The sequence below is a fragment of the Neofelis nebulosa genome, chromosome 2 (assembly GCF_028018385.1).
Source record: "Neofelis nebulosa isolate mNeoNeb1 chromosome 2, mNeoNeb1.pri, whole genome shotgun sequence".
Classification (NCBI taxonomy): domain Eukaryota; kingdom Metazoa; phylum Chordata; class Mammalia; order Carnivora; family Felidae; genus Neofelis; species Neofelis nebulosa.
The window spans coordinates 43,161,175-43,168,503 of NC_080783.1; the positions used below are offsets into that span (position 1 = coordinate 43,161,175).

A 7,329-nucleotide genomic window follows, 5' to 3' on the forward strand; every position below is an offset into this window, starting at 1 on the left:
CTGAAATCAGAGAGGGCTCAGACAGTGTGGTAGAAGACCCTAAGGGCTTTCCCATGGGAAGAGCAGGCAGGAAGGAAGGATCCAGAGTGCATATTGTGCATATTGACAATGCAGAAGAATGATCATTCACTTTTTTTAGATCGGATCATTATATGGCGGTGTGTTTAAGAGACAAAAGAAAATTCTTGTTTTATAAATACATTCTGAAATGCTTACAGATGAATTAGTAAGATATCTGGGACTTGCTCCAAAATAAATAGAGAGGGAATACTTTTCTCTGTCAATGGGGAAAACAGAAATGAAAGTGACCATTAGTTAATACTTGTTGAAGCAAAGTCGTAAGTACATAAGAGTTTACTATCTTTCTATCGGTGCATTAAATGTTTCCATAGTAAAAACTTTTATTTTAATGTAATGGCTTCACAACATTTATAAAGATAGCCTCCTAAATTCACTGAGCTCAAAATGTATAACTTTCTGTTTACTGTTTTTATTGATCAGTCATGAAAATTATTTTCCATTCCCAAATTCTAAAAGATTTCTTAGGTGTGGGTCTCAGGTTTTTGTTTTAATATTAAAAAAAAATTTTTTAAATGTCTATTTATTTTTGAGAGAGACAGAGACAGAATGCGAGTGGGCTAGGAGCAGAGAGAGAGGGAGACAGAACCCGAAACAGGCTCCAGGTTCTGAGCTGTCAGCACAGAGCCTGATGCAGGACTCGAACTCACAAGCTGTGAGGTCATGACCTGAGCCTGAAGTCGGACGCTCAACCGACTGAGCCACCCAGGCGCCCCTGTGGGTCTCATGTTCTGAAAAAGATAATTTTCATCCACAAAGTTGGAAAATGTTTGCAATTAAAATCACAGCTAGAGAGAACTAGACAGACCTTAAAATGTTAATTGCTCATGCAGTGTAATTCTTGACTACTTATATTTTTGTATTGTTCCCTGCTGCCCCAAAATACTGTGAGATTCAAAATGGACTCTTAGGCCACCGTATCTTTCACTATAGATCGATATTATAAATCCTCAAATTAGAGAGACAACAAGCAAGTCTTTGTTGCACTGTGGCTGCAAGTTCCAGAAACTAAGTGAGATGGGAACCCGAAATTACTATAATGAACCGCAGGTGTTGTTTCCTCAGAAAACGTGAAGACGTGTCCCCAAAGGCAAATAGATGCCTTGCGTTACCTTTTCTGGACAATTTACTTTTCTGAATGATGGCATTTCACCTATCTCTACATTGATTACAGTTCTTTGGTGGCACAGCAGCAGAAACCCGCTGTTGCCAACCTAATCTAGAAAGGAAATGATTTGAAGGACACAGGAAAACTTCCAGTATAAGGAGAGGCTGACAAAAGCCACCGACAAAAGGCAGAGACCTGAGCAACATCAGATACCGTGGTGGCAGGAACAAATGGATGCTGACTCAGGGCACCACCACCGGGGTGAACGGCCTAGAATGATCCCCAAGCTTTTATCCCTCTGAGGCTCAAGATTTTTTCTCCCCCAGAAGTCTCCGTGGTGTAGTTTGGGCTGGGGCCCCTGCCTTGGTCTGGATGGACCATGCTCGTATGGCTGTATCTGTAAGGAGGAGTATTTCCCCAAAGCAAAACAGGACCGAAAAAGGAGATTTGAGGGTACAGGCTGGGCAGGCAAAGCAGCAGAGGCCTTGTCCCATCTCCCTCACTGGACTGCAGGAGGCCCCTTCCTCTCACTAGCCCCAGAACACAGCTCAGTGCCTGGTTATGGCATGTGCCTAGTGGATGTTAACCCTGGGCCACAGTGGATACCGCCAAAAGCACGGACCCAGGACGTGGAGAGGCGGTGCTCTCCCATAGAACTTGACAAAATCAGATGTGTTAGAAGACAACAGATAAACCCAAGCAGCTTAGAGCCAAACAGAAATAGCAGGGGAGGAAGAAACAAGAGAGAAGTACACTTTAGGCAGAAAGTAATCGGAGGGAGCACATCCTTTAAACAAAATTTTGCTAAAATGAAAGACCAAGGGGCTGAGTGTACCCATTTATCAATTAGGCAATTTCTTGATTGATGACTTGGGGTCCGTACATTGACTTATTTGTGGAACCCCAACTTCAAGATAAAATTACAATGTGGGACTCCCCCACTCGTGACTACAGTACCTCCTACAGTGAACTATTGGTCATGTATTGATCTGGAAGATACATTCCTACATATCTTTGTCAGTATTATCGTTTCCAAACATGAAGGACAGCAATATTTAGCCATCAGTATGAGGGACTACTATATATTGAGGAAGCACAATTAGACAAGAAGCATTCTCTATTGAAATTGAGAATGTTGTGTGAACAGTTATATAAAACATGTCACTGCCTAGCCATTTGTAAAGCAACATTGTAGTCCATTAATATGAATATGCAATTTACGAAAGGCTGTAAGTACAAAGGTCTTTTTAAAAGTAGGTCACTTCAATAGCAACATATATGCAGGAGTAAATATTGTCTCACATTCCATTCATGCAAACATGAATATATGCGATGCAGTCAAATAATTTTGCACCAGAATATACATGAAAAATAAGTCACTGAAATAATGTTCAGATTCTGAGGTAAGCATCCACAAAAATGCTGGCTAATTCTAAAACAGCCAAAATGTGCTTTCCCTGTACAGACACAGAACCACCCAAACGCTAAGGAGAAGGTTAGATTATATATTATCCATCACTGGCTTGTTCTGAAAAGTTTAAATACTCCTGCACTTTTCTAATTATTTCTGTTTCTCTACAAAGATGCCTGATCAACCAGTTAAGTCTAAGTTGTTCAATAATAGCCCTCTTCTATATAAAGATGCTGGCTGGAGAGACCCATGTTCCAAAGTACATCCCTTCTCTGCTAATTGTGTTTTATTTGAAAATGGCTTCATGGTCTCAGTTGAGAGGAGTCCTAAATGTCAATTCTTCAATTCAAGCCAATCTTCCAAAGAAAAATTTTTCTTTAGAAACGAGAGGAGTAAAAGCAGAAAGAAAATCTTCCTCACATAAAATATGCTCAAAAAGTGGTTGTTGAGTGAAGAGTGTCAGGGATCCCAACGTGAGCCTGCAGTGCTACCGCATTCTAGAAAATTCTGTCTGGACATCTCAGGGCAACTGGCCAGGAGGACCTGATAGAAATTTATTTACTTCAAGGGATGACAAACTTCCCAGACAAAGTCATCCTAAGAGACTAAAAACTGCCTCAAAACGGTGACTTAGTTGCTCAGGAGAGGATCCAAGTGTTGGCACTTATCTCTTTCCATTCCTCATCTGGCACCCTGGAGGAGAGAAGATTCCAGGTCAAACCCCAGTGTCCCATTTCATACACCTCCATATAAATAAAGTTACCAGCAGTGCCATATCCGTATACTCTCAAAGATTGGGAGAGAGGTCCCATCCCCCACGTTGCCTCAGGTCCTGCAGTTGGGCCACTGAGAGGGCTCTGTCTTGTCCCTTGTATGTCAATCAGGGGGATGCAGTGCCCAACGGGGAGAACAGAACAGCCATGAGGCTGGGCGTCTGGCAGGCACTTGTGAAAATCCCTGGAATTAGCATTTCAGAGGAGCACAGCTCGCGGCTTGAACAGGTGCTAGTGAGAGCCTGCAAATTCAGGATATTAATGACAGAGTGATTCCACTGCACCTACAGATTAACAAGCCTGAGTCAACTCAGGGACCAAATAAATGAGCAAGCTCTAGTCACTTTCAAACACTCTTCCCTTCACAAGATTTGACTTCAGTCAAAATCAGAAGACTGTGATGTATCAGGATACAGGACAACAATGGGAAATATCTGGGTTTATCCTGGTCAATGGTCTGTGGCAATTACCATTTTTTTCTTTAAATCCTCTGGCTGCAGTAAATCAATCTAAGCAATTTCTAAGCTCCTTAGAGATCTGCTTGATTTTTAGTTTTAAATATGCATTCTGGATCGTTTCTTTCAATCGTTTTAATGTCATCTTGTCCCATCGTATCTGATAAGCAAAAAAAATGAACTCGGGCTGACATCCTCCGTACCAGAGATGCAGAGCTATTGAGTTAACTAAAGATGGTTCTAAATGCCAGCCTTTAAATGATAACTGATCGGCAAAAAACAAGCATTGTTTCTGACGGACCATGTCACATTTCTAACTCTTCACTCTGCATTGTGCTACAGCCTGCAACGTCAGCTAACATGGAAAGCGTCAGTACACAACATGACGGGGTGACTTAAAATTGAATGAAAGTCACTATTCAGCCTGAGTAGCCATTCTATGCCATCCATTAGGAGAAATATAAGGGCAAAGAATGCAAGGTTATTTTCAGAAACCATTGTTTAAAATAAGCTACGCTTTCTTGAATGCTTACATAAAACGCGTCTCTCTTCTCTGTATCTTTACTCCATAATTTATTATCGAGAAAGCCAATGTAAAAGATAAATCCTATTCCATTTCCCTAATCAACTTACACTTACCCGTGCCGTCACCCCCATTCCATAATACAGTTTTTGGCTTGGAATCACGGGCCTTTGAAAATTCTGGAGTTGGCGAGGACCTGGGAGATAATAAAGGTCAACCCATTTACCGTGCTGATGAGGAAACGGAGCCAGGATTGTAAAAAGATTTGTCCAAAGTCACATTGCTGATTAGCGGAAAGCTCCTGCTAGAACCTGCACCCCCTTTCAGTCAGTGCCTTTCAATCACACCCTGTGGGGTGTGAGCTGCTGTGATGCAATGCAGTGGGCAGGAGGGCACCTTGCGATTCTTTAGAGCGGCCCAAACAGCAGACAATTAGACATAACATGCTCTGATCGAATTTCTGCTTTATTTTCATTTCTTGTCACGTTGCGGCAATTTAAAAGAGTTTGCTGTTCACTTAGAGTGGTCAAGAAGCAAACTCCTGTGAATCTGATAAGGAAGGCTGTGTAATCAGCCAAGAATTAAATGAATGGGGAGCCCAAGAATAGACCAAAGAAAACAAGGGAGAGGGCAGGAAATCTGGAGAGAGAGAGAGAGAGAGAGAGCGAGCATCGGTCACCACTTGCCGTTGTTCCCATTTCTGAGATGAGAAAAACAGGGGTCAGAGCCATTAGCTTGTCCAAGGTGACCAGGAAGCAAACATTTACCAAATCTCGTCCGAGCTACCTTTCCGACAGTCGATAACCAGACCTTTCACAACTTCTTCTCAATTGCCTTTCCAATCTAAATGACCCTTGGGTCAGAGTTACCAGTTCAAGTCAGCCGGTGAGAAATGGTAAGAAGGAAGAAGCACAGAGGGTAGAGTCACACCCTAGAAAGGTACTTCTGAGAGCTGGCTGTATCTCAGGGCTGGGAGAGACCTGCAGGGAGGATTTCAGGAGAGCCACAATGTCTCCCCATCTACCACCAAGGCTTGAAACAACAATGGCTGCTTTGTGTTAAGGCTCGTTGCTCTTTGTGCACAGATTGCTCACCCTGCGGTGAGTGCGTGGTATCTTCCATGTTGCCCTCATTAACACATTCAACCAAATGCAGTTTCTCTTCGCCACTCTGCTAGACTCCCTTAGTTCTGCGACTGTCGCACTCATCTCCAACTTTGCTTCCCTCTGTGAATGTGCATCAGTCATTTGCTACATAAGATACCCTCCCTTTTTGAAAATGGAGATGTGTACCCGGTTCGGGACAGCTGGCCTTTCCCCCACCATCTCTGCTCCCTCAAGGGCTGCCTCTCAGCGATTCACGTCTCCATAGGAACTGGACCAAAGTGTCGAGACCTGAAAATCTGAACAGTGGTCTCTGATGACCTTTTTCCGTATCTTGGCCTTCCAATTCTCTTCCGGGTTGTCCTTCCACCCTTCCTCGGCTGAAAAACATTCTGCCTGACCCGGGAGACGGAGGCAAAGAAGACCGGCAAGAGTGGGATGTTTTGTTGTTGTTGGTTGACCTCACAACCTCACTCCCACTCAACGCCCCACACTGATGTGAACTTCAAAAGCATCCTGTTCTCTTTGGCATTTTTCAAAAGCTTTCATTCTTTCTGAGTCTTAACCTTTCTAACTCTCCTCATGAAGTTTCCTGTGCGTATTTTATGTTTATACTAGGTCATTTACTTATTCTTCCTTTCTTTGAGCACAGCTGTTTAAACCTGAGACAGCCCAACTGGTTGGTCCTCACCAGCCTTAGAGCCTCCACGATACCGCCCTTTCTATCTCTTCATGAGGACAGGTATATTTACTTCAGAAGTATACTTTTCAGAATTACATTTTTAGAGCCTCTTTTTTTCTCTCTTGAGTCACCTTGCCTATTAGAGTCTTGGCGTTGCAGAGTCCTGAGGCAGAAGGGACCATTGCCTATTCCAGGAACTAAGAGATGACATTGAAGCAGTTAAGGCAAAGGTTAGGGATTTTGGCACCTTTAACCTTCAGCCTTTGGCCATTAGCCCTAATCACAATTAGAATGACATCACCGCCTCTTCTCTCTGCTGAACACCTCAGGGCCACTTCACTACCTCGTAGGGGAAGGAAAAGGAGAGGGAACTCAGGACTCTTAGGGGTAGCCATCTTTAACACACCTGATAGAAGCCATTGTGAGGAAAACCAATGGTGGCTACAGGGAGACCTAAAATGCTCTGCAGGCTCTGAGTGGCTAACAACCCCTTTCTCACGAAGAGCAAAGCCACCAATAACAAGGCGTGAGTTTTCACACCTCAGGAAGGAGTGCAACTAATCCTGTATGGGGAAAGGCACCTACGTTTTCCCTTCTGCCATTCATGGGGGCCCCAACGTGCACTAAAATTTGCCCCAACCCCAAGCCCCATTTGGACCCAATGATTCCTTGGCTGCTGAGATGTGGCCAGCAAGCAACAGCAACCTGAAGACGCTCTCTGCCCGCCTGTGAGTCATACCTTCTGTCACTAGGCATCATGGGGCCTCTCTTCACTGACTAACCACGGCCAGTAGTGGAGCTTCCAGCCAAGACAGGTGTTCCCGCTGCTCCTTTTGATGTCACAGTGCCCCAGACAGCTGCCAGAAATGAATGACTGAGTACCTCAGGCCTTCTCCCTCCCACCCTCAACCTCCACCTTCCCAGAATCCATTTCCTTACCGGAAAATTGGAGAGCTCTGGGAACACTCCAGAGAGTCCTCAGGTAGGGTTCTCACCACTTCAGTAGACACCACTCCGGGAAGCCAGCCTGGTACCTCTGAGAGAGAGTAAATGGCAATGGCGAGCTTCTGCTCGCGTTAGGTGCTGGGGCCCGACACATAAGAGCAAGACTGGGAGCGCAGTTTCCATTGTCAGAATTTTCCATAATCTGCCAACCAGTGCTTTTGCCGTATTCATAATTCCAGTCCTTGGATGCG

The 7,329-nt window shown here is 44.2% G+C and overlaps 1 long non-coding RNA gene across 1 annotated transcript; it reads right to left on the bottom strand.

The window, feature by feature from the left end:
• Positions 1-3,135: 3,135 nt before the first annotated feature.
• LOC131492904 (uncharacterized) lies at positions 3,136-6,371 on the bottom strand. Its single transcript, XR_009252347.1, has 3 exons — positions 5,641-6,371; positions 4,465-4,544; positions 3,136-3,290 (listed from the first exon to the last, which is right to left on the bottom strand). It is a non-coding gene; the product is annotated as an uncharacterized LOC131492904 (long non-coding RNA).
• Positions 6,372-7,329: the final 958 nt, after the last annotated feature.